Source organism: Juglans regia, chromosome 15 (genome assembly GCF_001411555.2).
Source record: "Juglans regia cultivar Chandler chromosome 15, Walnut 2.0, whole genome shotgun sequence".
NCBI classification, from domain to species: Eukaryota; Viridiplantae; Streptophyta; class Magnoliopsida; order Fagales; family Juglandaceae; genus Juglans; species Juglans regia.
Window position 1 is genome coordinate 7,720,470 of NC_049915.1, and position 10,193 is coordinate 7,730,662.

The following is a 10,193-nucleotide window of genomic DNA, read 5'->3' on the forward strand; positions in this document are numbered from 1 at the left end:
AATTGGAAGTTAGTGACCCCAGGGGTACTGATAAGGAGGGTCGAGCTGCTGCTAGAAAAGAGGATGGAGAGGGATCAGAGATCCAAAGCTTTGTGGCTGAAAGAAGGTGATCATAATTCTAAGTTCTTCTATGCTAAATCTACAAACAGGAAAAAAAGGAATAATATTCTTAAAATGGGGATGACAAAGATCAAGTTATTCTGAACTTTTTTACAAAGTTGTTTACTACTGCTGATCAAAGAGGGCCTATGGAGTTCTTGGGCAATTTGACTGGAAGAGTGACAAACCAAATGAATGAAGGGTTAGTTGCAAGGTTTTCTGAGCAGGAGGTGGTACAAGCTCAAAAGTAAATGCATCATTTGAAAGCTCCAGGTCCAGATGGAATGGCATCACTATTTTATCAAAAGTTTTGGCCTGAGGTTGGTGGAGCAGTAACTACAGCTATTTTGAATGCTCTGAATATTGGTGAGTTTCCTATTGATTTGAATCACACTTTTATCACATTGATCCCTAAGAAGAAATCCCCAACAAAAGTGGCTAAATCTCGACCTATTAGTCTATGCAATGTTGTGTATAAGTTATTGTCTAAAATCGTTGCTAATAGATTAAAGAATGTTCTCCCTTGCATTATTTCAAAATCTCAGAGTGCTTTTGTTCCTGGCCGTCTGACTCACTAAAAAATGAGTAGCACAAAAGCTATCCCAAGTGTAGGAGGGTGTCGCGTAATAATTAGGAATAAATTCCTAGATCGTCTCATCAGGGAAAGTTACTTAAAATCAAACTCGTTTGAAATGGTGAAAATATTCACAAAGAGAAAATAAAAGTGGTGGTATGTGCAATGAATGGAAGAGTGCAACGGGAATAAAAAGGGCACTAGTCATGGACTAGATTCATATCTTTGGAATTTTGAGTGTTGAAATGAAATGTAAAAGACTAACAAATTGAAATTAATAATCAAGGAATCAACTAAGCTAAACAATCTTAATTAATCTGAAAATTAAATAATAAAACTGAAATTATTTAAGTCCTAATTAAGCTTTAATTAATCTAATATGCAATAGAACTAAGAGATTAATAAAACTAAGCTAAGAATTAAATTAGATTCGAAAATAATTGACAAAATACGAGCTGAAAATTGAAAAGTCCCAAAATCAAGATTCTAGGGTTCATCCTTGTATTCAAATCATAGATTCTCAAAATCAATCCATAGCAATTGTAATCACCATTAAATGAAAACTTAAAAGAGCAAGAAAAATAACGACATTAAGTAAAATAAATTGTCCAAACTTCTAAGCTAAAAATCTCAAAAATACTCCATAAACTTTAATCTAAAATTAAATAAATAATGGAGAGTGGAAAGAGCAAGCCAAATGGATGGAAATGGATGGCGGCAGTGGAGGAGGCTGGCTGGGCTACGGCAGTTGGACCCCTGGAGGAGCTCTTTAAGTACGTGCGGCGCTTCCCCAAAAAAATGTGTTGCCTCCTTATGAAAAAGTCCCAATAAACATTCATGGCTCCTCCATCCCCCAAGCCAAATTGAAAAAGGAAAAACAAAAACCCTTTTGCTGGGTCCCACATGCCAAAGTTTGAATTTTCCGCTTGATCCTCTTTTGCCCCTTTCCGTGTGCGTGCGTGTGTTTTTAGCTTGTGTTTCTTTTCATTTTATTTTGCCTCTTCCGTGTGAGTTCGTCCTAGGCCAAAAGAAAAAAATATTTTGGATCTCTCTTTACTTTCCTTTTGGTGCCTTGACTTTTCCTTAAGGAGCCATGAGCCATGTGTGTGAGTGAGAGAAACCAACTTCCATCCAAAAATCAAAAGTAATAGATCCCATGTGCAAATGTGACTTTTCTCTCTCTGTATTTTTATTTTTTTATGCTTTTCATTTCTTGACCTATAAAAACAATAGAAATTATAAATAAAATAAAATAAAAAATAATAATAGAATATCAAAAATATGTTGTACATGTGAATGAACATTGTCCAATTAAATCACAAGTTATAAAATTAAGCATAAATCATGCTATTAACTAATTTAAAACACAACTCGGATTTATTAATCTTAACCATTTTTCCGTCTAAAACCAATAATAATGTAATTAAATAAATAAGATATATTGGTTTTAAAGTATAAAATATGCAATAACTCAGCTCAATCACATCCCCAACTAGTGTTTTGCTAATCCTTGAGCAAAATAGTGAAAATTAATTGAGATGAATATTGCATAAAGATCGAAATCCGAACAGAAGCAATCAAACACAATTCTGAATTCTCATAAATGTGACACGTTACTACTCAATCCCCAGAGGCTATATCCACCAAGACTATCTCAACAATCTTTCACATAGAACTGAGGCAAATGTTTCAGAACTCAAATGTGTGTGTGGAGCTAAACTGGCTGTGTGTTCCTCATTACTAGCCATGATTTGTCATAGGATTTTTCAACCTTAAGATTAATTATTGCTGATTCTAACTACCTCAAAGTCCAAGGGACTAGTAGTTTTCACTCCAGTTCTGTTTTTAAAGGTTGAACACTTAACCCCAAAGTCTTGGGTAACTGTTTCTAGCTCTTTACTTAAGAGAGCTCACTAAGCCGCCTTTATCCCTTTTTTTCTATTCTTTTCAAATCTCTTTTTTTTTTTTGAAGCATGGCTCGGTAGTCCTACAATTTACTTCTCCTGTGTTAAATCAGTGAACAGTAAATAAGGAACACTACAAGTGTAAGCATGTGCAAAATGTCCTTCAAAATTTGCCATTCGTTCTACAAAAATCTCACCAAGTCTCATCTCAATGAGTATAGCATCCCGATGTTTCATTATATGATGCATAAAAAATAATGTTCTATGCTCAAGCTTGAAAATAAATCTTCACAAAATGATTCCGCTCAACTACTCCACCAAGATGCTCAGATTTCACAAAATACTAGAAATAGAGTGTGTGTCAATCATATATGTATCAATGCACATCATGTTAATGCGATTTTTTTTTAAATATGTGCACATATGCTACCCCCAACTAGTGAGAGACATGGTCCTCAATGAATCGAATGAAAGAAAACAAAGTGCACAGGAATAAGAAAGCAACACAGACAACCAAACATGTGATATAAAATCAAAGCAAAACAACGAATAAATATAAAAGACAAAATGCAATTAAACAAAGCTATAAGGGGGAAAAAGATCAAAACACTTCCCTGAAATCTTGCACAAGCAAGATTTTTTCGTTTGGATCAAAGGTAGTCATAAATGGCTTTAGATGTTGTCTATTAACAGTGAAGCTATTGCCATTCTATGGATTGACAATGTCTACCGTCCCGTGAGGATGAACCTTCTTTACAATGTATGGCCCACTCCATCGAGATTTCAATTTACCAGGAAAAATATGTAAGCGAGAGTTGTAAACAAGAACTTCCTGGCCAAGTGTGAAATGCTTTAGATGAATTTTCTGATCATGTAGAATTTTCATGCGTTCATTCGCTAGCTGAGCGTTGTCATAGGCATCCCGACGAGCTTCATCTAATTCATTGATTGTGTATGTAAATATGTTGTGCATGTAAATGAACATTGTCTAATTAAATCACAAGTTATAAAATTAAGCATAAATCATGCTATTAACCAATTTAAAACACAACTCGGATTTATTAATCTTAAACATTTTTCCATTTAAAACCAATAATAATGTAATGAAATAAATAAAATATATTGGTTTTAAATGTATAAAATATGCAATAACTCAACTCAATTACCGTCTGATTGCAGATAATGTGCTTATTGCTTATGAATTAATTCATTTTTTGAAGCATAGAAGTATAGGAAAAAAATGCTTCATGTCCCTTAAATCAGATATGAGTAAAGCTTATGACCTTGTTGAATGAGACTTTTTAGAAGCTATTATGATGAATATGGGTTTTGAGAGACAGTTTGCGACTTTGGTTATAGAATGCATCTCCACAGTTTCGTATTCAGTATTGATCAATGGGGTACCTAAGGGTCCTATTATACCAACTAGAGGTTTGAGACAAATGGACCCTTTATCCCCTTATCTCTTCCTTTTGTGTACTTAAGGCTTGATTTCTTTATTGCATAAGGTTGGGAATGAGAACAGAATCTCTAGGATCAAGGTTTGTAGGGGTGCCCCTCGGGTTAATAATTTATTGTTTGCTGATGATAGTATAATTTTCTATCAAGCTAATGTGAAGGAGAATAGATATTTGCAAGAGCTACTGGATGTTTATGAGAGGGCCTTTGGGCAGAAGATCAATAGAGAGAGAAAACTTCTATGGTTTTTAGCTCTAATGTGACTAATGATGTGAGGGATCAGATATTGGATATGTGGGGTGGAACCTGTGAACAATAGTATGAAAAATATTTAGGATTGCCTCCAGTTGTTGGAAGATCAAAGACTAAGGCATATTCTGAAATTAAGGAGAAGGTTTGGCATAAGCTACAGAGTTAGAAAGAGAAGTTACTTTCTCAAGGGGGACATGAGGTTTTAATTAAAGCTGTAGCTTTATCTATCCCTACACATTCCATGAGTTGTTTTATGTTACCACTTACACTATGCTCAGAGTTGGAATATATGATGGCTAGATTTTGGTGGGATCAGAAAAATGAAGAGAGGAAAATTCATTGGGTTAGCTAGGAGAAAATGTGTGAGCCTAAAGCAAAAGGGGGACTGGGTTTTAAAGATTTGAAATCCTTCAACCTAGCATTACTTGCTAAACAGGGATGGAGAATCCTTAATGCTCAAAATTCCCTCTTATACAAAATATATAAGGCTAGAATGTGGAAGGAACCTTGGATTCCTGGTTTTAGTGATGCTTCCTTGGTGGTTTCAGATGTTGTTGCACTGAATGAGGAGGATACTGTGGATTCCTTACTAGACAAGGATAGAAACTGGTGCGATGTAGCTAAAGTTAGCGCTCTATTCAATCCAAATGCTGTCTCTGAAATCTTGAAAATCATAGTTTGCCTGGAAGCTACCCAGATAAATGGTTGTGGTCTCTCGAGAGAAATGATCTGTTTAGTGTGAGAAGTGCATATAGAGTAATAAGGCAGGGTGCCCATAAATCTGTGGGTGAATACTCGAGTGCAAGACTACAACAAACTTTGTGGAAGGCAATTTGGAAGATACAAGTTCCTAATAGGATAAAACTTTTTGCTTGGAGGGCTTGTAAGGATGGTCTACCTACTCAATGTAATCTGATGAAGAGGTAAATCATTAATGAGGACATGTGCTATTTTTGTCATGAAAGGGGTGAAAATCTGGTTCATGATTTGATTAGTTGTCCTTCCATTAGAAATCGATGGGATGTATTGCTGCCTGTTATGCAGAAAATGGAGAAAATTGGTTCATTTTTTCAGATTGCTTTGCAATTTCAAGCTTCAGGTAACACATAAGCCTTGACTAGATTTTTCTCTATAGCTTGGGGATTTTGGTATAGGCGCAATAAGAAGTTATTTGACCAAGTGGCACTTGAGCCAAGGCAGGTGGTGGAGCATGCTCTTTCTCTTCAAGGCTTGTTCTTAGCTGCAAGATAGTGTCCCAATATAGAGATTAAGAAATTATGTAGATGGAAACTACCTCCTATTGGTTTCTTGAAGTTAAAAGTAAATGGGGCTATGTTTCATGATCAACATAAAGCTGGGATTGGTGCAATACTGAGAGATGAGAATGGGAAAGTTGTTATGGCTGCTAGCAAGGCTGAAGTTATGTTTTCTGCGCCTGAGGATATTGAATTACTTGCAGTGTTTCGGGGATTGCAATTATGTATTGCTATGGGTATTAAAAAGGTGGTGATTGAGAGACGTGATTGTACGTTGATGGTAAGGGATCTTCAAGCTTCAACAAAATCTTCCTCAAGTCTGGGAGCATTATTGCAAGAAACCAAGAAGATGTTGGCTATTTTCGAAGATTATCAGATTCAACATGTGAGTAGAGTGGGTAATGAAGCTGCTCATGGCTTAGCCTGACATGCTTGTGTTGTAGAGTCTCATGAGATGTGGTATAATAGTTTTCCAGATTTTATTTCTCACGCAATTTGGCTTGATAATTGTCTGTAAAACTCTGATTATTAATGATATGATTCGTTCATCAAAAAAAGAAAAAAAAAGAAAAAAGAAAAAAAAAAGGGTTGTCAAAATAGTTGAAAGTTCTACGTGTATGAGCGTATCGGTACTTTTTTCACTTATATGTTAATTATTTGATATTGGAAAATGATAATATGACTATCAAATATGCCTACAAAATGTGCCTACTCATATATTTTTTTATTTTTTCTTAATGGTTAATGAAGTAACTATTAGTGAATTTATATATTTATATTTTTTTTCTTAGGTTAGGTTTGGATAGTGTGTTGAGATTAAATGAGTTGGGATGAAAGTTGAATAAAATATTGTTAGAATATTATTTTTTAATATTAATATTATTTTGAGATTTGAAAAGGTTGAATTCTTTATTATATTTTATGTGGGAATTTATGAAAATTGTAATGATGAGATGAGATGGGTTGAGAGTGTTTCTCAATCCAAAATGAGCCTTAATGGTTAAGGATGTTTAAAAAATACTTGAAGAAAAATGAAAAAAAACTCATTTGTACTAGTGTACACATTTGGTGCGCACATTTGGTAGTAGTCACCCTACCATTGTCCTTTGATATTATATAAGGAGATGATGAAAATATGATAACTAATAAAAAGATGATGAATAACACTTTTCTTTTAAAATTATTGAAATCTTTTATTTGAATTTCAAATTTTACATAGTTGTCCTTCATTTAAAATGTAGTCGTAAAAGGAGTTGAGATTTGAATGTATCATTACCCTTTTACTTATTTGCCAAACATTTAATATTGCTTAATTGGGATTGAGATGATGAAAGAATGATAGCTAAAATTTAAAAATACATTGAATATTATTTTCTTTTAAGAATTACACGATATAAGTTTCTTTTGATAAGGAGCTTACAGCTCAATTCATTCATTAATAATAAGAACAAAGATACAAGAGGGAATTTCATCAATATCTACTACAATATCAGATGACAATAGAGCCTTTTTGGCTAGAGCATGAGCCACTTTGTTGGCTTCTCGCCTTACATGCTTAACAGACCATAGAACGTATTGTTGAAGGAATAAAAGAGTATCCCGAGACACCATCGACATAGCAGACTCATCTTTGGATTTTGACAAAATAGTATTAACCACTTGCTGAGAATCCCCCTCCAATGAAACATGGGTCATGCCAAGCTGTAGACCAAAGTTGGTAGCCTCCAGTGCCCCATATGCTTTGGCTAAAACAGGATCAGGATAAAGAGATCTAGTCATCCTTAGTGCAGCCACCATCTGACCTCTATAGTCCCTGACTATGACTCCTATGCCCACTTTATAGTTTGTTTTTATCTACGGCAGCATCCCAATTCATTTTGAAAACGTTATTTGGAGGGGGAGACCATCTTACAGGCGTGGAATTCTCCTTTTGTTGCTGATCTCTCGAGATCTTGCAGGCAGCCAGTCCATTCAAAGCTTCTGCAGCCTGTTTGCATACCACTTTAGGATGCAGGAACTCTTTTTGGAAAATATATTTGTTTCTCCTAAGCCATAGGAGCCTCGATACAATTTCAAACTCTTCAAGAACTTCCCTTTCAGCTGCTTGACATAACTGTTTCCATAAGTCTCTGAAAGACATGGGAGGAAAGTATTTCTTTTGTAGAAACTTTGAACATTGCCCCCACGCATCCTGAGCTGAAGGGCAGCTCCAAATCATACGGAAGACAGTTTCCTCTTCCCTCAAGCAAATGGGGCAAAAGGGCTATTCAATGATTCTTTTTTGGCACAGGTTTTTTCTTGTGGGTAGACCATTTCTATAGGCCTTCCATAAGAAATTTTTTATGGCTGGTGTCACCTTTAGTTGCCATAAAACCTTCCATTCTTCCTCATCTTTATCTCTATAGGAAGTTTGGGCCTTGGACAGGGTTATCATTTCCTTTTGTAGGTGATATGCTCTTTGAACAGAAAACTGGCCATTTGGTGCACTTCTCCATATTAGTTTATCCGGAAGGCTTGAGTAGCTAAGGGGAATCTGAGCAATCATTTTAGCTTATTCCTCATCAAACAAAGCCTCCAATTGCCCCTGATTCCAGTCCTTAGTGTCTGGATCAATCAAGTTGTTCACTCTAGCTTGAGGATCCCTAGCTTGTCTATCACTAAACACTTTACCAGAAGATGGTCTGGGGGATCCACTTGTCTTCCCACATCTTAATGCTCCTGCCATTACCAACCCTCCACATTGAACCCCTTTCTACAAGAGTTTGAGAAGTCAGGATACTCCTCCAAATGTAAGAGGGTCTAAACCCCATTCTAGCATCCAAGAAAGAGGAGTGGGGGGAGTATTTCAGTTTTAAAACCTTAGAGGCAAGGGAATGGGTTGCTGAATAAGGCGCCATCCCTGTTTTGCCAACATTGCAAGGTTAAAACTTTCTATTTCTCTGAAACCCAAACCTCCTTCTGACTTTGGTTTCCCCATAGAGGACCATGAGATCCAGTGAACTTTCCTTTCCATGTCTTGTTTACCCCACCAGAAATTGTGCATTATGGAGTTCATTCTTTTGATAAGGGATCCAGGCAGTTTGAAAACTCCCATGCAGTAGGTAGGGAGTGCTTGGACTACAGCCTTTAGCAAGATCTCTTTACCTACTTGAGATAGGGTCTTAACCTTAAAGTTACTAATTCTTTTCTCATTTTGTCAAGGATGTTTCTGAAGGATCCTGTTTTTGATCTCCCCACCATGGATGGCAGGCCAAGGTACTGCTCATATGAGGAGCAAGATCTAACACCAACAAACTGTAAGATCATAGTTTGAGCCAAATGAGAAGTATTTCTGCTAAAATGAATAGAAGTTTTATCTTTGTTTAGCCTCTGGCCTGAGGCCTTCTCATACAAGGATAGGATATCAATGAGTCTGCACCATTCCAAAACATTGGCCTTGCAAAATAGCAAGTTATCGTCACCACGAAGCTAAACTCAAATCCCAGCTTATTTCTTACCTCCTCCACTTTTTCTCTCCCACATTTTGTTTCCAACAAGAATATGAGAGATAGGCTCTTATACTTCACAATCCTGTGAAGTTCACGGACTGTCTGAGGGTTCCCAAGCCCTCGGTAGTTCCAACTTATGCACATCATTGATAATGGTGGTGCTGCCTTGCAGCCACCACCTTAAGTTTGTCATCAACCTCATGACTGGAACCAATGGTTTTTTGTTTCTATTTATTACTCTCAATACCGTCTGTCATACAACATTTTTCCAACTTCCTTTTGGCATTACACTGGTTTGATACATCTGAGTGACCTGGTTCAGCCATGGAGTAAGCCTTATCACGTGCCCTCCTCTTCCATGAAGCTTTCATTCTGGCTTTTGCCAGATCCTTGATTTGCTGGTCCAGGAAATTGTCCAGTGAGCTGATATGACTAGCCAGCGAGTTGTCAAGACAGGGAGGGGCCTCGCCTGCACCTTTATCCTTCTTGGGATGGTCCAAATTTTTCTTTTTTAGCATTCCTCGAGTCTGGGCCCCTTCTATAACGGATGGACCTTCTTCGTTTGGTAACTACTCTTCATCCATAACAGGAAAGTCAACTGACCCTTTTTCAACTTTCTGGTCCGTGATAGTAGGGGGGTGGTGCTTTTTTCCTTGGTCCCCCACGTTTCGCTGTATCTCACTTGTCGAGTCTTTCCCTTGGTCTTCGTGCCTCTTTCCCTGAGTCCATGCCGAGCTTTCTTCCTGGTTTCCATGGAGGGTGGAATGGAATGTGTTCCCCCCATAGCGGTGAGAGTCAAAACCTCCTGCTCTTGAGGGGTTGCCATCGAAGTCCCCTCGAGCCTCAGCTTGATTCAACATGTTGCTTAGCACCTCAACACAAATGATGAACAAATATGGGGACAGAGGGTCCCTTTGTCTAATCCCTCTAGATGGATTAAACAACTGCTGAGGAGTGCCATTGACCAGTATAGAGTAAGACACAAATTCCACACAATTCATGATAAGTCTAATCCATTTTTCTGGGAACCCCATCTTTGTCAAAGCAGCTTGGAGGAATGACCATTCTATTTGATCATAAGCTTTACTCATGTTAAGATTTAAAGCCATGTGGCCTATCTTCCCTTGTAACTTACTGTTCATTGAGTGGAGGGCCTCAAAGG